The sequence below is a fragment of the Macaca thibetana genome, chromosome 20 (assembly GCF_024542745.1).
Source record: "Macaca thibetana thibetana isolate TM-01 chromosome 20, ASM2454274v1, whole genome shotgun sequence".
Classification (NCBI taxonomy): domain Eukaryota; kingdom Metazoa; phylum Chordata; class Mammalia; order Primates; family Cercopithecidae; genus Macaca; species Macaca thibetana.
The window spans coordinates 71,536,285-71,559,502 of record NC_065597.1 but is presented as its reverse complement, the minus strand read 5'-3'; the positions used below and the strand labels follow the sequence as shown (position 1 = coordinate 71,559,502).

General features: G+C 47.7%; 1 long non-coding RNA gene across 1 annotated transcript in view; it reads right to left on the bottom strand.

Moving 5' to 3' along the window:
- Window positions 1-904: 904 nt before the first annotated feature.
- Window positions 905-23,218, bottom strand: part of LOC126944812 (uncharacterized) — a 38,518-nt gene continuing 16,204 nt past the window's right edge. Inside the window, exons 2-3 of the long non-coding RNA XR_007722196.1 lie at window positions 14,172-14,391; window positions 905-4,734 (exon numbers count right to left, since the gene is read on the bottom strand). This is a non-coding gene — a long non-coding RNA (uncharacterized LOC126944812). The remainder of the gene's footprint in view (window positions 4,735-14,171; window positions 14,392-23,218) is intronic.

Below are 23,218 nucleotides of genomic sequence, written 5' to 3'. Positions count from 1 at the left end.
ACTCATGATCCGCCCGTCTCGGCCTCCCAAAGTGCTGGGATTACAGGCTTGAGCCACCGCGCCCGGCCGAAAATGAGGATATTCTAATACCTGCCTTGCCCATCTCAAAGAGTTCTGGGAGACCCAAAAGAAAACATGAATAAGCAGGTGCTTTGTGTATAAAGAGGAAACACAGGCTAGAAAGAAATATCGTCTGTTCTCATTAGTCTTAGGTCTGCCACTTACGGTGTGACCTTGGGCACATTCCACAAGTACTCTAAGTTTCCTCATCTGTAAGGCAGAGAAAATATTTATTAAGTTTATTTTTTGAGACAGAGTTTCACTCTTATCGTCCAGGCTGGAGTGCAGTGGCGCAATCTTGGCTCACCGCAACCTCCACCTCCCGGGTTCAAGTGATCCTGCCTCAGCCTCCTGAGTAGCTGGGACTACAGGCGCCCACCACCACACCTGGCTAATTTTTTGTATTTTTAGTAGAGACAGGGTTTCGCCATGCCAGCCAGGCTGGTCTCTAACTCCTGACCTCAGGAGACCCACCCACCTCGGCCTCCCAAAGTGCAGGGATTATAGGCATGAGCCACCACGCCCAGCTTATGAAAAGATTACCTAAACCCTGGTGCCGTTTTAGGTAATCTTTTACCTAAAATAATCTGTAACCCCAGCACTTTGGGAGGCTGAGGTGGGCGGAGTTCCATAACACCCTGGCCAGCATGGCGAAACCCTGTCTCTACTAAAAATACAAAAAATTAGCTGGGCATAGTAGCAGGCGCCTGTAATTCCGGCTACTCAGGAGGGTGAGGCAGGAGAATTGCTTGAACCCTCAAGAGGTGGAGGTTGCAGTGAGCCAAGATGGCGCCACTGCACTCCAGCCTGGGCGACAGAGTGAGACTCCGACTCAAGAAAAAAAAATTCCCTACCTCAAGGGTTAAAATAGGGATTAAATGAGATAGTTAATATAAAATAGACACTGTTGATGGGCTCATCCAAGCTCTGGGGAGGATTTCCCCCTCCTGAATAAGAAGGTAAGGACTTGCTAAGGGAAAGCCTTTCATCCTTTCGCCCTTCCTCTTCTTTCTGCCTAGAACATCAGTGTGAGGTGTGGAGGTGCAGCAGCCATCTTGCAACCATGAGACAAGAGGCTTGAGAATGAGGTCTATGCTAAGGACAGAGGAACAGAAAAATGGGAAGAGCCTGGGTTCTCGAAGGCATCAATGGTCATTAATACTGATACAGTTTGAATCTGTGTCCCCACCCAAATCTCATGTTGAAATGTAATCCCTAGGCTGTACTTGAACGCTGGTCCTAGCCCTGATCAACCAGCTTCTCACGAGAGACCTGGGCGTGGACAGGAAGGTACGATTTCGAAGTATACAATCCCCCAGGCAAGGGGTTATTAGCCCACATTCTGAACCCTAGAACCGGGTTTCTAAAATAACCCAGGACACCTCACTCAGGTCTTAGCAAACCGCCAGCATGTCTCTCCTTGCTGCCCAGTGCTGGAAGTGGGGCCTGGTGGGAGGTGATTGGATCATCGGGCAGTTTCTCACAGTTTAACACCATCCCCCTTTGGTGCTGTTGTTACGATAGTGACAGTGATCGGTAGAGCAGGAACGAGACAGACAGCACCTCCCCTCTCTCTTTCTCTTGCTCCTGCTCCAACCATGTAGGACAAGCCTGCTTCCCCTTCACCTTCCACCATAATTGTAGGATTCCTAAGGCCTCCTTGGAAGCTGAGCAGATGCCAGCACCGTGCTTCCTGTACAGTCTATGGAACTGTGAACAAATTCAATCTCTTTTCTTTATAAATTACCCAGCCTCAGGCATTTCTTTATAGCAATGTGAGAATTAACCAATACGGATACCAGCTCCGAAGTGCCTACCGTGAACTTTTTCCTACCCAGGAAAAAGGACTTCTTTATTGTCATCAGCCTCTAAAACAGGGCTTTCTGTTACTTGCCTCCGTATGCACTCCAAATTGATACAGTATCTAATTTATGCTGAGAGCCCAGCTAGGGAACATGCCCAGGCATGCAACTTTTACCTACTGAGCTGGACAAGAGTGTGGAAGTGAAAGTAAAATTTGAAGATTGGATGAAAGATGTTAAAATCACGGGAAGGCTGAGTAATTTGAGAATACTCAGACATCTCATAGGTAAGGAAAATGACAGTATTAACATTGACACAAAGAAGGTGATTAGTCAAAACATTCCTCATGAGAAAAGGTCCTTTGGCAAATACTTTCCTTTAAAGTAAATTAATATAACAGGCCAGGCGCAGTGGCTCACACCTGTAATCCCAGCACTTTGGGAGGCCGAGGTGGGCGGATCACCTGAGGTTAGGAGTTGGAGACCAGCCTGGCCAACATGGCAAAAGCCCATCTCTACTAAAAAATACAAAAATTAGCTAGGTATGGTGGCGTGCACCTGTAGTCCCAGCTACTTAGGAGGCTAAGGTGGGAGAATCGCTTGAATCCAGGAGGTGGAGGTTGCAGTGAGTTGAGATCTCGCCCCTGCACTCCAGCCTAGGCAACAGAGTCAGACTGCATCTCAGGCAAAAAAAAAAAAAAAAAGAAAAAGTGAATGACACTGACTAGTTAATGAAGCCTTTCCAGACTTCCACATGAGCCCAATAAATTGACCTCTCAGCCTGAAGACGCATCTGTGGAAATTTCCACCAATGATAACCTGAAGTGTTTGCTCCGGATGCCTCATGGGCAGCACACCAGGCATCTTCCCTTAATAGTTAAGTAGACATGGCTCGTAAAGCAATGGAACAAATGCCATTTGTGTCCCCATATCTTGCAGAAGCCAAAGTGGAGAAGATAGCCTAGATCTTTTCACTGATTTTCCACGTCAGTCTTCTTTAAGTATCTGTGCTATCCACTTCAATGAAGCTACGGCCCCGTAAATAATACTGTGGTCTGTTGCCATACTCATAATGGATGGACATAAAAATGTCCTTATTTGGAATTCATAAAAATGAAAATGCAATTTCTTTCCATCCAAAAATGGCTAATAGAGGTTCCTGAGTTGACTCCATTTTCCTCCCTCAACGGTCCGTTCCTGAGCAAATCGTTTCTTTGGGCTCTATCACATTTACGTCATTCACATGTGACACCCATGCAGGTGTGAGAATGCACCATCTTTCATTGATGAAAATGATCCAATTGGCCGGGCGCGGTGGCTCACGCCTATAATCCCAGCACCTCGGGAGGCCAAGGCAGGCAGACCGCTTGAGCCCAGGAGTTCGAGACCAGCCTGGACAACATGGCAAAACCCCATCTCTGTTTTTTAAAAAGAAATAATAATAAAATGATCCAATTGCCTCCCAAACTGCTTTTGCAGGAAGCGGGTGGATGGATCGTGCTGAGATGGTGAGGTTTCTGTGGCAGCAAGTCAAATTGGGCCACACAAAGGATTAGACTTCTCACCCGGGCCCCAATATGGTAACCCATGAAAGAACCAGTCTTAGGCTTCCCTGGCCTCAACACCCATGCTTGCTGCCACTCCCAGGCCCCACCCATTCCCTCTGTCCTTGGTTCCACACCCCCAGCTACACTCTGACAAAGATGCTGGGCTGGAGATACCCAGGGCGCCAGACACACCCAGGATGTTCTCACCACTTCTCAGAGCCAAATGCCCTGGCTGCAAAACAGAGAAGCAAAACCTATAAATAATCAAGGCTTGTTTCCAAACCTTCAGAGTTCTTGCACCCTGCCCTGTCTTGCGTGTGTGTGTACATACAGATATAGACAAGATGGTATCATCTGTAGGTAGAGATGTAAATATAGATATATCTCAGCTATTACTCGGGAGGCTGAAGGATGACAATCACTTGAACCCGGGAGGTGGAGGTTTCAGTGAACCAAGATTGCACCACTGCACTCCAGCCTGGGCAACAGAGTAAGACTCCATTTCAAAAAAAAAAAAAAAAAAAATATATCTCAGCTAAACACTTTACACAGATTTTCTGATTTAATCCTATCAGTGTGAGAAGTATTATCTGTTTTATTAATGAGAAAAACAGATTTACAGAGTTTCGTTTGTTCATTTTTTTTAGTGGGTGGACAGTGCCTTGCTCTGTTGCCCAGGCTGGTGTGCAGTGGTGTGATCACGGCTCACTGCAGCCTCAAACTACTGGGCTCAAGCTTCCTCCTGTCTCAGCTTCCCAAGTACCTGGGACCATAGGCATATGCCACCATGCCTGACTTTTTTTTTTATTATTATTTGTAGAGATGGGGTCTTGCTATGTTGCCCAGGCTGGACTCAAACTCCTGGCCTCAGGCAATCCACCTGCCTCATCCTCCCAAAGCATTGGGATTACAAGCATAAGCCACCATGTTCAGCCCCAAGAGATTTTTTTTTCAACCTTACCAAGGTCACAAGCTGACAGGAGGTGGAGGTGAGGGTAACAGTGGCTTTGAGGACTCTGCAGTCACCACGATGCACTCCCTCCATCCCACTTTCATCAGGCACCTAGAGCCCCACCCTACGCCATGCCAGGTTTCCTGCTATTTCTCAGGCTGGCCTGACACCGTCTCGAATCCATGTCTGTGTCCACGGCTGGCCCCAGGTTCCTCTCCCAGGGCTCCCCCCTGGTTCTTTTGAGATCCTCCTCATACAAGAGGCTCCAGATAAGTGCTGCCTCAGATGCCAGGCTGGACGTTCTGCCAGAGTACAAGCTTCACGTGCCGAATCAGGGGTTCATGGGCTGGCTCTTGATCCTCACCCTCAGAACCTAGTTCGGAAAGAGTAGGCATCTGAGTGATTCTATTTTTTTTTTTTTTTTTTTTTTTTTTTTACAGAGGGGTCTTGCTGTGTTGCTCAGGCTGGTCTCAAACTCTGACCTTAACTGTTCCTCCATGGCCTCCCAAAGTGGTGAGATGATTGACTTTACATCCTCAAGCTTAGCTCAGGAGCTCTGACACAGCAGGCAGCCAAGGCATGTTGGCTGAATAAATGAACAAACCCAGCAATGTTTTTACACCTCACGAATATTGGTGGACTGTATCACCTTTGAGAAATCATTGATTATATAATAATTGCAAAAATTTAGGTCGCCGATTAGATTACAAACACATAATTTTGATTGTGGTAAAATATATGTAACATAAAATTTACCACTGTAACCATTTTTAAAATGTGCAATTCAGTGACATTAAGTATATTCACATTGTTGGCAGGGCGCGGTGGCTCACGCCTGTAATCCAGCACTTTGGTAGGCCGAGGCTGGCGGATCTCTTGAGGCCATGAGTTAGAGAACAGCCTGGCCAACATGGAAAAAACCCATCTCTACTAAAATACAAAAATTAGCCAGGCGTGGTGGCGGGCGCCTGTAATCCCAGCTACTCAGGAGACTGAGGCAGGAGAATCACTTGAACCTGGGAGGCAGAAGTTGCAGTGAGCCGAGATCACGCCATTGTACTTCAGCCTGGGCAACAGAGAGTGACTCCATCTCAATAAAAAAAGAAAAGAAAAAGTATATTCACATTGTTGTGCAACCATTACCACCATCTATCTTCAGATTTTTTCATCATCTCAAACTGAACCTTTGTCCCCATTAAATACTAACTCCTCACCCCTCCTCCCCATTCCCTGACAAACATCATTCCATTTTCTGTCTCCATGAGTTTAATTATTCTAGGTCCTTCCTGTAAGTGAAATTACGCAATATTGTCCTTTTGTATCTGGCTTATTTCACTTACCACAGTGTCCTCAAGGTTCATTCATCTTATAGCCTGTCTCAGGAATCCTGTAACTGGTGAAAGACACTCACTGGATCATCAAAAAACATCGATGAGCTTCTGCTGTGGGCAGGGCCTGTACTTTCCAGGCCAACTAAAAAGAGGTAAATGATAAGAGTCTCTGCTCCAAAGTGTCAGCCAACCAGTTTCACTTTTAAATCTTTTTTTTTTTTTTTTTTTTGAGATTTCTGGAATCTCTTCTGCAATTAATAGGTTCACCTGGAGAAATCATCTGTAGTCTACAGGCTAGCCTGGAAAGTCATTTTCAAAGGTGAAGAGGAAGGCCAGGAAGGCCGGGTACGCCAGGTATGTTGGCTGCCTCTCATATAGCAGCATGGGACCCCTTAAAGTGAAATTGGCCAGGTGCAGCGGCTCATGCCTGTCATCCCAGCACTTTAGGAGGCCAAGGCAGAAGAACTACTTGAGCCCAGGAGTTCAAGACCAGTCTGGGCAACACAGTGAGAACCCATCTCTAAATATACACACACACACACACACACACACACACACACACACACACACAAAAATTAGCCAGGCGTGGGCTGGGCTCAGTGGCTCACGCCTATAATCCCAGCACTTTGGGAGGCCGACGCGGGTGGATCACCTGAGGTCAGGAGATCGAGCCCATCCTGGCTAACACGATGAAACCTCATCTCTGCTAAAAATGCAAAAAATTAGCCAGGCGTGGTGGTGGGCACCTGTAGTCCCAGCTACTCGGGAGGCTGAGGCAGGAGAATGGCGTGAACCTGGGAGGCAGAGCTTGCAGTGAGCCGAGATCGCGCCATGGCACTCCAGCCTGAGCGAGACTCCATCTCAAAAAAAAAAAAAAAAAAAAAATTAGCCAGGCATGGTGACATGTGCCTGTGGCCCCAGTTGCTCAGGAGACTGAGAAAGAAGAATCTCTTGAACCTGGGAGGTAGAGGTTACAGTGAGCCGAGATCACGCCACTGCACTCCAGCCTGGGTGACAGAATGAGACTCCGTCTCAAAAAACAGACAAACACACACAAAATGTCTTTCTGGGGCACGGTGGCTGACACCTAGAATCCCAAAACTTTGGCAGGTCAAAGTATGAGAATCACTTGAGGCCAGGAGTTCAACATCAGCCTGGGCAACATAGCAAGACTCTGTCTCTATACAATTTTTAAAAAACTTAACCAGACCAGGCATGGTGACTCACACCTGTAATCCCAACACTTTGGGAGGCTGAGATGGGAGAATCACTTGGGCTCAGGAGTTTGAGACCAGCCTGGCCAACATGGTGAAACCCTGTCTCTACTAAAAACACAAAAATTAGTCAGGCATGGTGGCAGGCACTTATAATCCCAGCTGCTCGGGAGGCTGAGGCAGGAGAATTGCTTGAACCCAGGAGGCAGAGGCTGCAGTGAGCCAAGATCTAGCCACTGCACTCCAGCCTGGGGAACAGAGACTCTGTCTCAAAAATAAACAAATAATAATTAACCAGACCACAGGCCTGCAGTCCTAGCTACTCAGGGAGGCTGAAGAGGTAGGATCTCTTGAGCCTAGGGGGTAAAGGCTGCAGTGAACCATGACCCCACCACTGCATTCACTTCTGCCTGGGTGACAGAGTGAGACTCTGCCTCCAAAAACAAAAAAATAATTCTGGGGGGCTCCTTCCCTGAAGAGCTTTTCTTGAGAGCTCATGAATTGACTCCTGGTAAAGTGTTAGAAACAGTGTCAAATGGATCTTGAAGAGTTCATGACCCTGCCCAGTGCAGGCGTCTCTGTCAGCATCTGCTTGTTTATTCCAGGGATAGAGAAATCAGAGTCCCAGGAAGCCTGTCCCATGACTGTACAGCTCCTAGAAAGCTCCTCCCCTCCCCATATGGCATTGGGAGCAAACGTTCTACTTCAAGGCAGTCTCGCAAGCTCCCCAAGCATCTGTCCTGCGAACCCCAGCTTTCCCAGGCCTTCCTTGCAGCCTTTTTTTTTTTTTTTTTTTTTGGAATCAGGGTCTCACTCTGTCACCCAGGCTGGAGTGCAGTAGCATGAACGTGGTTCACTGCAGTCTCAACCTACTGGGCAAGGAGAGATTCTCCTGCCTCGGCCTCCTAAGTAGCTGGGACCACAGGTATGCACCATCACGTCCAGCTAATTTTTTTTTTTTTTTGGTTGGGGTGGGGGTGGAGTTTCACTCTTGTCACCCAGGCTGGAGTACAGTGGTGCAATTTGGCTCACTGCAACCTCCGCCTCCTGGGTTCAAGAGATTCTCCTGCCTCAGCCTCCCGAGTAGCTGGGGTTACAGGCATGCGCCACCACACCCGGCTAATCTTTGTATTTTTAGTAGAGACGGGGTTTCACTTTGTTGGCCAGGCTGGTCTCGAACTCCTGAGCTCAGACAATCCATTTGCCTTAGCTCCCAAAGTCCCTCAGCTGGGATTACAGGCGTGAGCCACCACACCCAGCCCCAGCAAATTTTTATAGAGATGGGGTGTCCCTTTGTCGCCCAGGCTGGTCTCAAACTCCTGGGCTCAAACGATCCTCCCACCTCAGCCTCCTGAAGTGCTGGGATGATGGATGTGAGCTGCCTTGCCTGGCCTGGCCTGCCTTTCAGACTCCCCGCTATCCAGGATGCCTCTGATTGGCCCACTCCAAATTATCACTAAGACCTCTGCCTGTGCGTGACAAAACTGTAAAGACAAAGTGTGTTGTCCCAATTATTTTTGTGTATGCACCCGCACATTGACATAGCCTAGTAACCTAGAGAAAACAAAAGGCTTCCAACTGAGGGAACACAAGAGCCGCGAGAGCAGCCACAGTTGCGTGAGTGTGGCACTCCTAGACACCAGCGGCAGCGATTCCGAGTCAGTTCTCACAGTGGGTGGGCAGCACAGTCGGGATGCTTGTGGCATAAGGAAGAGAGGAAGCTTAGCCATGGCCAGCCCTCAAAGGAGCCTTGGGAAAGTCAAAACACCTAAGCCTTCTGGGGAAAGCAAGAGTCCCAGGAAAGCGAGGCCCCCCACCAGGCACCAGAACCAGAAGTCCATTGGAAGCCCAAGGCTGTTCGGAGAGCAGCCTGTCTGGTAGACCCATTCATGGGCCCCCTCCCCAGTGCTCTGCCATTAAAGCACTCAGCTCCCCTCTCATGCTCTGCCTCTTCTTATCCATTTCTTGGCTTTTCCTCTCCTACCAAGTCCGTGGTTGTTACTACATTTTCTAGTCCCCTAGGACAGGGCTGTCCAAGCCTGGGTCTCACCGAGGCCACTGGCCACTGTTGCTCAGGGGAAAGCCTGACAATGTGCATCAGAAGCTGGAGACACTGAAGCTTCTCTCAGGAGGGGACTGTAAGCACAGCCAGCTTGTGGCTGACCTCTGCGGGACACCCAGGGTCGAGAAGAGAGGACCAAGAAGGTGTTCACTGCAATAGAACACAGCCTTCCTAGCTGTCATGTCCCCCAGACAGCAACTTGGCTTGATTATGACATCCACATGGAGAGGACAAAGTGAGAATCACCCCACATGACCAGCTGCTTCTTGACGGTAATCATTTTGGGTGCTGAATCGAGCTCCAACCCCAAACATCAGCCCCATAATTGTCCATCTACCATTTCACCTTCACCTCTCTGGGGCTTCCAGTTTCCTTCATTAAAATAAAAAATGCTATTTGGGAATAAATTTAATAAAAGATATGCAAATCTTCTCCACTGAAAGCTGTAACACATTGTTGAAAGAAATTAAAGAAAATCTAAATAAATGAAGAAATGTACCATGTTCATGGACTGGAAGATTCAATACTGTGAGGGTCAATTGTCTCAAATTGATCTATAGACTCAATGTAATCCCAAGTAAAATTACAGAAGGCAGCCCGGCATGGCCAAAGCAGAAGGATCACTTGAGCTCAGGAGTTTGAGACCAGCCTAGGCAACATGACAAAACCTCATCTCTACAAAATTAGAAGTATTAACCAGTCATGGTGGAACGTGCCTATAGTCCCAGCTACTCAGGAGACTGAGGTGGGAGGATTGCTTGAGCCCAGGAGGTTGAAGCTGCAGTGACTATGATCATGCCACTGCACTCCAGCCTGGGTGACAGAAAAAGACCCTCTCTCATAAAAAAAAAAAAAAAAAAAAAAAAAAAAAAAAAAGCTTTTTTTAGAAATTGGCAAGCAGATTCTAAAATGTAAGTGGAAATGAAAAGGACCTAGAGTAGCCAAAATAATCCTAATAAGGAAAAAATTCAGAGGACTTAAACACTGGCTGATTCGAAGGCCTACTATAAACAGCAGTAGCTAAGACCATTTGGTAGTGGCATTAGGATACACAAAATAGAATCAATGGAGCAGAAAACAGAGTCCAAAAATAGACCTACATAAATATGGCCAACTGATTCTCAACAAATGTACCAAGGTAATTCAATGGAGAAAGAAAACCCTTTCAACAAATGGGCTAGAATAATTGTCTATTTGTAAGGAAAAGCAAATTGTCTATTTGTAAGGAAAACAAATGAACCTCAACTCCTTACATCACACTAAAAACTTAAATTGAAATGGATCCAAAAGCCAAATAAAAATTTAAATTCATAAAGCATCTAAAAGAAAACATAGGAAAATATCTTCACGACTTTGACATGGGCAAATATTTCTAAGGTAAAACACAAAAAGCATTCCATAAAAAATTAATAAACAAATTCATCAAAATTTAAAATTTTGAATACAGTCACCAGAATGGCTACAATTAAGCAGACTGACAACACCAAATGTTGGCAAAAATACCGAGTAACTAGAACCGTTGTATGTTGTTGATGGGAGTGTAAAATAATAAAACCGCTTTGGGCTGGGCGCGATGGCTCACGCCTGTAATCCCAGCACTTTGGGAGGCCGAGGTGGGTGGATCACGAGGTCGGGAGATAAGACCATCCTGGCAAACGTAGTGAAACTCCGTCTCTACTAAAAATCCAAAAAAAAATCAGCCGGGCATGGTGGCAGGCGCCTGTAGTCCCAGCTACTCTGGAGGCTGAGGCAGGAGAATTGCTTGAACTCGGGAGGCGGAGACTGCAGTGAGCCAAGATCGTGCCACTGCACTCTAGCCTGGTGACAGAGACTCCGTCTCAAAAACAAAACAAAACAAAAACTGCTTTGGAAAACTGTCTATCAGTTTCTCTCTCTTTTTTTTTTTTTTTTTTTGAGACAGGGTCTGTTTCTGTTGCCCAGGCTGGAGTGCGATGGTGCAATCACTGCTCACTGCAGCCTCAACCTCCTGGCCTCAAGCCATCCTCCCATCTAAGCTTCCCAAGTAGCTGGGAGTATAGGCATGTGACACCAGGCCCAGCTAAAGTTCTCTTTCTCTTTTCTTTTTTTTTTTTTTTTTTTGAGATGGAGTCTCGCTCTGTTGCACAGGCTGGAGTGCAGTGGCATGATCTTGGATCACTGCAACCTCCACCTCCTGGGTTCAGGCTATTCTCCTGCCTCAGCCTCCCAGGTAGCTGGAACTATAGGCGTGCATCACCACACTCAGCTAATTTTTGTATTTTTAGTAGAGATGGGGTTTCACCATGTTGGCCAGGCTGGTCTGGAACTCCTGACCTCAGGTGATCAGTCTGTCTCGGCCTCCCAAAGTGCTGGGATTACAGGCATGAGCCACCGCACCCCACCTTTCGTTTTGTGTTTTATAGAGATTGCATCCCACTATGTTGCCCAGGCTGGCCTTGAATTCCCGGGCTCAAGCAGTCCTCCTGCCTCGACCTCCCAAAGAGGCAGGTGAACCACTGTGCCCAACCTGGTTTCTTTATTAAACTAAAAAGTACAATCTTATGACCCAGCAATTTTGTTTTTTCAGCAACTCCATTTCAAATGTCCATGAAAAGCCTCATGCAAAATTATTTGTAATAGTCAAAAAACAGAAGTGGCCTCTAGTGTCTGTTTATAAGAAAATGGATAAACTGTGGCAAAGTCACATATTTGGGTGGTGGGAAAGGCAAAAGGTACTATCACAATGACACAGACAAATCTCAAAGACATAATGCTTGGCGGGGCACGGTGGCTCACACCTGTAATCCCAGCACTTTGGGAGGCCAAGATGGGCAGATTACCTAAGGTCAGGAGTTTAAGATCAGCCTGGCCAACATGGTGAAACCCCATCTCTACTAAAAATACAAAAATTAGCTGAGTGTGGTGATTCACCTTTTTAGGCCAGGTGCGATGGCTCATGCCTGTAATCTCAGCACTTTAGGAGGCCAAGGCAGGTTGATAGCTTAAGCCCAGGAGTTCAAGACCAGCTTGGGCAAAATGGCAAAACCCCATGTCTCTACAAAAATACAAATATTGGCTGGGCGAAGTGGCTCACATTTGTAATCTCAACATTGTGGGAAACCAAGGCAGGTGAATCACCTGAAGTCAGGTGTTTGAGACCACCCTGGCCAACATGGAGAAACCCTTTCTCTACTAAAAATACAAAAATAAGCATGGCACGGTGGCACACACCTGTAATCCCAGCTACTCAGGAGGCTGAGGCAGGAGAATTGCTTGAACCTGAGAGGTAGATGTTACAGTGAGCCGAGATCGTGCCATTGTGCTCCAGCCTGGGTGACAGAGCAAGACTCCGACTAAAAAAAAAAAAAAAAAAAAATCTCTACAACAAATACAAAAAAACTTAGCCAGGCATGGTGGTGTGTGCCTGTAATCCCAGCTACTGGAGAGGCTGAGCCAGGAGGATTGCTTGAGCCCAGGAGGTCAAGGTTGCAGTGAGCTATGATCATGTCACTGCATTCCAGCCTGGGCGATAAAGCAAGACCCTGTCTCAAAAAAAAAAAAAAAAAAAAAAAAAAAAAAAAAAAGCAGGGCGTGGTGGCTCACACCTATAATCCCAGCACTTTCGGAGGCCGAGACAGACTGATAACCTGAGGTCAGGAGTTTGAGACCAGCCTGGCCAACATGGTGAAACCCCGTCTCTACTAAAAATACAAAAATTAGCTGAGTGTGGTGGTGCATGCCTGTAATCCCAGCTACTCGGAAAGCTGAGGCAGGAGGATGACTTGAACCCGGGAGGCAGAGGTTGCAGCAGGCCAAGATCGCAACCCCTGCACTCTAGCCTGGCAACAGAGTGAGACTCCATCTCCAAAAAAATAAAAATAAAAATCATACAACATGTGACCCTTTGTGACTGGCTTCTTTCACTCAGCATCATGTTTTCAAGGTTCCTCCATGCTGTAGCATGTGTCACAACATCCTTCTGTTTATGGCTCAATCATATTCTGTTGTATTGATAGACCATGTTAGGCTCATTTATTCATTTATCATTTCAGTAGGTGGACATCTGGGAAGGGGCTTGACTGGAAAAGGTACAAGGGAACCTTCTGGAGTGATGATGGAGATATTTTACATCTTGATTGACATGGGAGTTACATGCATGTACATACTTGTTAAAACATTTTGAGCTGTACCTTTTAAATATGTGCATTTTAGCCTAGAAATCAAGGATCGCTTGAGTCTAGGAGTTAGAGACTGTAGTGAGCTGTGATCACGCCTGTGAGTAGCCACCACACTTCAGCCTGAGCAACATAGCAAGACCCCATCCCTAAAATATGATATATAGCCCAGGCATGGTTGCTCACACCTGTAATCCCAGCACTTTCAGAGGCCGAGGCAGGTGGATCACTTGAGGCCAGGAGTTTGAGACCAGCCTGGGCAATATGATGAAACCCCGTTTCTATTAAAAATACAAAAATTAGCCAGGGATGATAGCACACATCTGTAATCCTAGCTACTTGGGAGGCTGAGGCAGGAGAATCACTTGAATCTGGGAGGCAGAAGTTGCAGTGGGCTGAGATCACGCCACTGCACTCCAGCCTGGGTGACAAAGTGAGACGTCATGTCAAAAAATAAAATAAAATAAGGCTGGGCATAGTGGCTCACACCTGTGATCCCAGCACTTTGGGAGGCCGAGGCGGGCAGATCACCTGAGGTCAGGAGTTCGAGGCCAGCCTGGCCAACATGGTGAAACTCTGTCTCTACCAAAAATACAAAAATTAGCCAGGCGTGGCGGTGGGAGCCTGTAATCCCAGCTACTCGGGAGGCTGAGGCAGGAGAATCGCTTGAACCCGGGAGGCAGAGGTTTCAGTAAGCCAAGATTGCACCACTGCACTCCAGCCTGGGCTACAGAGTGAGACTCCGTCTCAAAAATAAAATAAAATAACAAAAACAAATAAAAATTAAAAATATATAATATCCATTTTATTGTGAGTAAATTACAATTAGAAAAAAAAAAGAGCCCCCAAAAGAAAGGAATAAAGACAGAACACAGGAAGAAGGGCAGGGAGACAGGGAGGGAAGGAGGGCCAGCATGAGTTATTTCAGGGGTGAAAAATCACATAGTCAAACACCACAGGTATCCCCAGTAGGCTGCAAACTGCTCTCCATAGGGACCAAGCTGTGCCCAGGATCACCCCACACCCCTGAGATTATCTGGCATGCTCACCATTCAGTTCTCATGATCTGCAACAGGGCACATTCAGTCCTGCGAAGACGACCCAGCTGTCACGCTGTCCTCCTTGCTGAAGAAGGGACCCTGCGGGGCTGCAGCCCGTCTGCTTCAGGCTGGCCCATCCCTGCACAGGCCCCTGAGTCTGAGCATACGTCCTGGGAGTTTCTTACAGAGCAACTTTGTCATGGCAAATTGACCTCCAGGGTAGATTTTCCTGCTCCAAGAGAGAGATGATATCTGGTTAGTCTGGCGGTTCTATTTCTCAATGTGAATCAGTACATTGACATCTGATTTCACATTTCAAAAACAGTTTGTTGTCAGCCAGAATGGAGGCAGTGTCCAGGAGCGGTGAGGGATGGGAGGCAGTAGGGCACAGGGACTCCACCACCGGGAAGGAGGCCTCAGGCCAAGGCCCTGGGTCAGGACACCTCAGCAATGAATACTATGTCTCCTTGTCCAAAGATACGTAGCATTATGTAGGTTAAAAACAGCCAAATCGGCCAGGTGCAGTGGCACATGCCAGTAATCCCAGCACTTTGGGAGGCCGAGGCGGGCAGATCACAAAGTCAGGAGATTGAGACCAGCCTGGCCAACACGGTGAAACCCAGTCTCTACCAAAAATACAAAAATTAGCAGGGCGTGGTGGCGCACACTTGTAATCCCAGCTACTTAGGAGGCTGAGGCAGGAGAATCGCTTAAATCCGGAAGTTGCAGTGAGCCGAGATCATGCCATTGCACTCCAGCCTGGGCAACAGAGCTAGACTCTGTCTCCAAAAAAAAAAAAAGGATGGGTATGGTGGCTCAAGCCTGTAATCCCAGCATTTTGGGAGGCCAAGGCAGGTGGATCACCTCAAGTCAGGAGTTCAAGACCAGCCTGGCCAACATAGTGAAAGCTTGTCTCTACTGAAAATACAAAAATTAGCCAGGCGTGGTGGCATGTGTCTGTAGTCCCAGCTACTCAGGAGGCTGAGGCAGGAGAATCACTTGAACCCGGGAGGTGGAGGTTGCAGTGAGCCGAGATTGCACCACTGCACTCCAGCCTAGGTGGCAGGGCAAGACTCCGTCTTGGGAAAAAAAAAAAAAAAAAAAAACAGCCGAATCGTGGCATTTTCATGCAGCTCGACCTAGTACACATCTAGTGGTTGCAAACCCCTGTGTACAGCACTGGAGACCTCAGTCCTGTTGTGTGTGAGGGTGGGGCAGGCAGCAGAGCACATGCCGAAAACAAAAACTGACCAGGCAGGGCGCCGTGACTCACACCTGTAATCCCAGCACTTTGGGAGGCCAAGGTGGGAGGATCACGAGGTCAGGAGATCAAGACCATCCCGGCTAATGCAGTGAAACCTGTCTCTACTAAAAAAAATAAAATAAAATACAAAAAAATTAGCCGGGCATGGTGGCAGGCACCTGTATTCCCAGCTACTTGGGAGGCTGAGGCAGGAGAATGCCATGAACCCGGGAGGCGGAGCTTGCAGTGAGCAAGCTCCAGGGAAAAAGAAGGCTCTCATAGTAAAAGAGTAGAGGCGGAAATGTGCCCAGACCAAAGAGGGGCCTCTGTTTGACCACAGATGTGCTCACGGTGGAGGGCAGCAGCAGGAACCAAGGCTGAAGAGCATCCAGATGGAGGGACTCAAGGAAGACTTCCTGGAGGAGGCAGCAGAGGTCTTGAATGATGGGAAGACTTTAGACACGTACAGATAAGCAGGCATGGCAGGCCCGGGGATGATATCTCACGCCCGTAATCTCAGCACTTTGGGATTACACTTGCACTTTGGAAGGCCGAGGTGGGCAGATAACCTAAGGTCAAGAGTTCGAGACCAGCCTGGCCAACATGGTGAAACCCCATCTCTACTAAAAAAAAATACAAAATATTAGCTGGGAGCCAGGCGCGGTGGCTCACGCCTGTAATCCTAGCACTTTGGGAGGCCGAGGCGGGCGGATCACGAGGTCAGGAGATCGAGACCATCCTGGCTAACACGGTGAAACCCTGTCTCTATTAAAAATGCAAAAAATTAGCCGGGCATGGTGGCGGGTTCCTGTAGTCCTGGCTACTGGGGAGGCTGAGGCAGGAGAATGGTGTGAACCCGGGAGGCGGAGCTTGCAGTGAGCCGAGATTGCACCACTGTACTTCAGCCTGGGCAATAGAACGAGACTCCGTTTCAAAAAAAAAATTAAAAATAAAAACAAAATATTAGCTGGGTGTGGTGGTGGGCACCTGTAATCCCAGCTACTCAGGAGGCTGAGGCAGGAGAGTCACTTGAACCCAGGAGGTGGAGGTTGCAGTGAGCCAAGATCACGCCATTGCACTCTAGCCTGGGTGACAGAGAGAGACTCTGTCTAAAAAATAAAATAAAATAAAATAAAAATATGAAGTCATGTCAGGAGCTTTCCGAATGTGGTAAACTGGACAACTGCCTCCTCAGAGATGTCCAACTTCCAATCCCCAAAACCTGTGAAGATGTCACCTTATATGGTCAAAGGGACTTTGCGGATGTGAGATCAAGTTAAAGATCTTGAGAGATCAGCCTGCGTTATTCAACTGGGCCCAATTTAATCACAAGGGCCCTTATAAGTGGGAGGCAGGAGAGCAGAGTGAGTACCAGCAAGAGACTGGAGCCGTGTGAGGAAGGGGCCATGAGCCAAGAAATGCAGGCAGACTCTAGAAGCTGCAAAGGCAAGGAGATTGATTCTCTCTGAAGCCTCCAGAAGGAGAACAGACCTGCAGACACCTTGATTTTAGCTCCATTTTTTAAGACTCACTTCAGACTTCTGAGCTTCAGAACTGCAGAACAACAAACGAGTGTGTGGTTTTTTGTTGTTGTTGTTGTTGTTGTTGTTTGAGATGGAGTCTCACTCTGTTGCCCAGGCTGGAGTGCAGTGGCGTGATCTCAGTTCGCTTCAACCTCTGCCTCCCAGGTTCAAGTGATTCATCTGCCTCAGCCTCCCAAGTAGCTGGGATTACAGGCACACTCCAGCACGCCCAGCAAATTTTTGTATTTTTAGTAGAGACGGGGTTTTACCATGTTGGTCAGGCTGGTCTTGAACTCCTGACCTCAAGTGATCCACCTACCTTGGCCTCCCAAAGTGCTGGGATTACAGGCGTGGGCCACCATGCCCAGCCTCATATTTTGTTTTGAGCCGTTCCATTTGTATAACTTGTTACAGCGGCAGTGGGAAACTAGTACCCCGCAGCATCAGTGGAAATTCAATTCACACATCTGCCCTACACAGTCCCCTTCTCAACACCTCAAGTACATACATTTCCCTCTGGAGATTTCATTTGATCAGAAAGGGCTAGAATGCACATGCATGTTTGGCAAACATGGGTGCATTTGCCATTCCATTCATTCATTCACCCAGCAAGTGACAGGAATGGAGCTAAGACCATGATTCATATCAACATCCCTGCCCTTAGAGAGCCCAGAATCTAGTGGGGGACACAGACTTGTCAACAGGTAGTTGCAACACAAGGAGATAAAAGCTTTTTTTTTTTTTTTTTAAGTTCATCATCACGGGTCATTAAGAGAAATGCAAATCGAAACCACAATGAGATACCATCTCATGCCAGTTAGAATGGTGATCATTAAAAAGTCAGGAAACAATAGATGCTGGAGAGGATGTGGAGAAATAGGAATGCTTTTACATTGTTGGTGGGAGTGTAAATTAGTTCAAACATTGTGGGAGACAGTGTGGCAAATCCTCAAGGATCCAGAATCAGAAATACCATTTGACCCAGCAATCCCATTACTGGGTATACACCCAAAGGATCATAAATCATTCTACTATAAAGACACATGCACATGTATGTATATTGCAGCACTGTTCACAATAGCAAAGACTTGGAACCAACCCAAATGCCCATCAATGACAGACTGGATAAAGAAAATGTGGTACATATACACCATGGAATACTACACAGCCATAAAAAAGGATGAGTTCATGTCCTTTGCAGGGACATGGATGAAGCTGGAAACCATCATTCTCAGCAAACTAACACAGGAACATAAAACTGAACACCACATGTTCTCACTCACAAGTGGGAGTTGAACAATGAGAACACATGGACACAGCGTGGGGAACATCACATACCACAGTCTGTCAGGGGGGTGGGGGGCTAGGGGAGGGATAGCATTAGGAGAAATACCTAACGTAGATGACAGGTTGACAGGTGCAGCAAACCACCATGGCATGTGTATACATGTGCAACAAACCTGCATGTTCTGCACCTGTATCCCAGAACTTAAAGTATAATAATTTTTTTAAAGGCTTTTTTTTTTTTTTTTTTTTTTGAGACAGAGTCTTACTCTGTCACCAAGGCTGGAGTGCAGTGCGCGATCTCAGCTCACTGCAACCTCTACCTCCCAGGTTCAAGCAATTCTCCTGTCTCGGCCTCCTGAGTATCTGGGACTACAGGTGCACGCTACCACGCCCAGCTAAGAGATAAAAGCTTTGAAGAAGGTAGGCAGAGGAAAATGCAGCACAGAAGAGAGCCAACAAATCCAGCTTCGCAGATGACAGAGTGTTGCAGTACAACAGGTCTTACTCAGCTGGGCAAAGAGCTGAGAGAGCAAAGGGAATCCAATCAGATCTCACGGTTGCCCAAAGTCAGTGGCGCGATACTGCAAGCTCCGCCTTTTTTCTTTTTTTGAGACAGTCTCGACTCTGACCTTGTGATCACCTTGGCCTCCCAAAGGCTGGAGTGAGCCACAGTGCAACCCAGGCTGATCACAATGCTCACAGCAACCTTGAGCTTCTGGGCTCAAGCAATCCTCCCACCTCAGTCTCCTGAGTAGCTAGGACTACAGGCACATGTGCCTGGATAATTTTTTTTATTTTTATTTTTTTGTAGAGACAAGGTCTTGGACCTTGGAAGCATGTTTACCAAATGGAGGCTAGAGGAGATATGGGGAAGTACGGACGAATTGGGTATGACCAGAACAGAGGTCAGAGGCTGGGATAGGTGCTTCCTGATTACAAAGTGCAGACAATTGCTGCATAGCTGCTTCTTGGACCCTTTCTTAGTCAAATAAGAAGGCCAGCCCAGGCACTGTGGCTCACGCCTGTCATCCCAGCGCTTTGGGAGGCCGAGGTGGGTAGATCACCTGAGGTCAGGAGTTCGAGACCAGCCTGGCCAACATGGTGAAACCCCCATCTCTACTAAAAATACAAAAATTAGCTGGGCGTGGTGGCACGTGCCTATAATCCCAGCTACTCAGGACCCTGAGGCAGGAGAATCGCTTGAACCCAGGAGGTGGAGGCTGCAGTGAGCCTAGATTGCACCACTGTACTCTAGCCTGGGTGACAGAGTGAGACTTCATCTCAAAAAAAAAAAAGGCAAATACAGGGGCCAATGCAGGAAGGTTCATGGCAAAGACAGGGAAGGTTCTGGGGATACCCTTCCTACATATCCCGAATCTGTGTTCATCGTCATAAAGAGGAGCTCCAGGTGAAAAAAAAAAAAAAAAAAACTGAGCTGAGCACCTCTGCCCCTGTTTCTCCTGGGTGACACCTTGCCTGGAATTTCTCTCCCTTTGAATGCCAGCGCCACTACCAGGGACACCTCCGTGTGCATTGCTCCCGTCACACCCTGCACCAAGAGGCAACAAAACCCTTTCATTTCCACCTTCATGAGTAAAATAAAGAGAAAGAGATTTCTGCCTGAACACCCTAACTTCTCCAGCTGGTTTCTGGTCCGAGACATTGCCAGATGGTTTGTATTGCAAATGAAATGAACGAGCCAACTGTATGATCATAGCTGCATGCGGAAAATAGCCACATCTTTGAGACAGCGTTACCCATGGATAGTAACTGGATGATGTTTGCTCACAAGGGTGAGAAAATCTGGAGATGAAAAGAAGATGCCAGCCTGGGCAACATAGTGAGACCCCATCTCCACGAAAATAAACAAAACATTAGTTGGGCATCATAGTGTACACCTGTTGTCCCAGCTACTCAGGAGGCTGAGGTTGGAGGATTGCTTGAGCCCAGGAGGTTAATGTTGTGGTGAGCTATGACTGCACCACTGCACTCCAGCCTGGGTGACAGAACAATACCCTGTCTCAAAAAAAGAAGAAGGAGGGCCGGGCGCGGTGGCTCAAGCTTGTAATCCCAGCACTTTGGGAGGCCGAGACGGGCGGATCACGAGGTCAGGAGATCGAGACCATCCTGGCTAACACGGTGAAACCCCGTCTCTACTAAAAAACACAAAAAACTAGCCGGGCGAGGTGGCGGGCGCCTGTAGTCCCAGCTGCTCGGGAGGCTGAGGCAGGAGAATGGCGTAAATCCAGGAGGCAGAGCTTGCAGTGAGCTGAGATCCGGCCACCGCACTCCAGCCTGGGCGACAGAGCGAGACTCCGTCTCAAAAAAAAAAAAAAAAAAAGAAGAAGGAGAAGGAGGAGAAGAAAGAAGAAGAACAAAAGGAAGGAAGGAAGGAAGGAAGGAAGGAAGGAAGGAAGGAAGGAAGGAAGGAAGGAAGGAAGGAGGAAGGAGGGAAGGGGAGGGAGGGAGGGAGGGAGGGAGGGGAGGGAGGAAGGAAGGAAGGAAGGAGGAAGGAAGGAAGGAAGGAAGGAGGAAGAAGGAAAGGAGAGGAAAAGATGGTGGGGTCGGGCCAGGCGCAGTGGCTCACATCTGTAATCGCAGCACTTTTGGGAGGCCAAGGTGGGTGGATCACTTGAGGTCTGGAGTTCAAGACCAGCCTGGCCAAGGTGGTTAAACCCCATCTCTACTAAAAATACAAAAATTAGCCGGGCGTAGTGGCACGCGTCTGTAGTCCCATCTACTCGGGAGGCTGAGGCAGGAAAATCGCTTGAACCCGGGAGGCGGAGATAGCACCACTGCACTCCAGCCTGGGCAACAGAGTGAGACAGCATCTCAAAAAACAAAAGAAGAAGAAGGAGAAGGAGAAGGAGAAGAAGAAGGGGTTGGAGAGGAGAGGGGATGGAGCATCCCCCCTTTGCAGAAGGACTGAGTTACAGGCCAGACTTTCCAAGATTATGTAGAGCTCTCTAGGACTCCTGACGTCAGAGAATAAGATCAGGGCTGTGGCAGAGGAGCAGTCTATGAGGCTGAGGGGACAGAATCGCCCCCCTTGTAGCCCAGGGATCAAACCCCTTTAAACCACTAACCTTGTCCCTGATGCAGGTCTCGACCAGGGACCGTGTGTAGGCAGAGGAGGCCTGTAGTTCAGACCAAGGGGAAGATTTTGCAAATTTGTTCTTAGTTGTCACTGCTTATGTGCAAAGATTCTGAAGCTTGAGAAGCAACGTTTTTTCCTCCCTGAGCAATCAGAAATAAATAAAAGGAGAACTCTCTGTACTTAGGAGATCTGCGTTGGTGTGGGCCCACACTCAACAGAACATGGCGGAGCGGGTGGGCAAAGTGATGGAGAGCCCTAGCCGCGTTCCAGATGGTGCAGGAAGGGAGTTGCAGCTGAGTGAGAACAGGAGAGAATGCTGCTCCAACGAAAGCTGCCGGAACCACATGTGGGGAAAGTCAGACATTTGCAGTGCGCACGGACAGAGGCCCTCTGGAGAGGGTTGCAGTTGGTATCCGTCATCCCTACTCCTCCTCAGCAGCTGATGCTCTGGAGACAGAGGCTGTTGGCTGGACTAGATTGGATGCGTGGAGCTTGAATGAAGCTGCCCAGGCAAGAGAGCTAGAAGCTCTGGCTCTGCTACTAATTGGCCATGCACCTAGGCTCAGTCATTTCCTCTCGCTGGATCCATTTCCTCATTCTGTTTGTTTGTGTGTTTGTTTGTTTGTTTGTTTGTTTATTTTGAGACAGACTCTCACTCTGTCACCCAGGCTGGAGTTCAGTGGTATGATCTTGGCTCACTGCAACCTCTGCCTCCTGGCTTCAAGTGATTCTAATGCCTCAGCCTCCCGAGTAGCTGGGACTACGGGCATGCGCTACCATGCCCAGCAAATTTTTGTATTTTTAGTAGAGATGGGGTTTCACCATGTTGACCAGGATGGTCTCGATCTCTTGACCTCGTGATCTGCCCGCCTTGGCCTCCCAAAGTGCTGGGATTACAGGTGTAATCTACTGCGCCCGGCCTAATTTTTGTATTTTCAGTAGAGACAGGATTTCGCCATGTTGGCCAGGCTGGTCTGGAACTCCCTGACCTCAGGTGATCTACTGGCAGCCTCTCAAACTGTTGGGATTACAGGCATGAGCCACGGCGCCCAGCCCTTTCCTCATTTTGAAAAGGACAGAGAGGAGGTGTGAAGGGGCGGTGTTCTCTTCGGTAACACCTGAGGTCTCTGATGGTATCACTGTTGGAAAGGGGCCTCAACACCCTCTACCCCAAACTCTACTAAAATGCGTTTCTAGCACCTCTAAACTCAAATCATTTGTGGTCTTTCCTCTAGCTTTATTAGTCACTGATCTTTCTCCCTGGTCCAGGAAGTGAGCTTGCAAGGGGGCACTCCTCCAGATTTTCCAAGGAGAGAACCTCTTGGTTGTAAATTCACCAAAAACGTGGAACATTCCCTCCTACTGGGTAAAGTTGGCCAATGAAGTGGCAACCTTTGCTACCTACCATCACTGCTCCTGTTTTAGGTCTATTTTCCAAAAAAAGCATATTAGACCAGCTTTATTGAGACACTAGAGAACATAAAATTCACCCATTTAAAGTGTACAATTCAATGGTTTTTAGTATGTTCCTAGAATTGTATAGTCATCACCACCACCATCTATTTCACTACATTTCACCGTTTGCAGAAAGCAGCCCCTGCCGATTAGTAGTCACTCTCATTTTGCCCCAGCCCTAGGCAACCACCAATCTACTTCCTGTCTCTAGAGATGTAAAACATAGCATTTTGCCCCATTAGGGACATTTCCTACAACTAAGTATAGCATCATCATATAGCACTGTCTAATCAAGAACTCACGACCCATATATAAATGGCCAAAAAAACCATGAAAATATGCTCAACATCACTGGTCATTAGGGAAATACAAATCGAAAACCACAATGAGATACCATCTTGCAACCATCTGGTTGGCTACTGTCAAGAAAACAGAAAATAACAAGCATTGG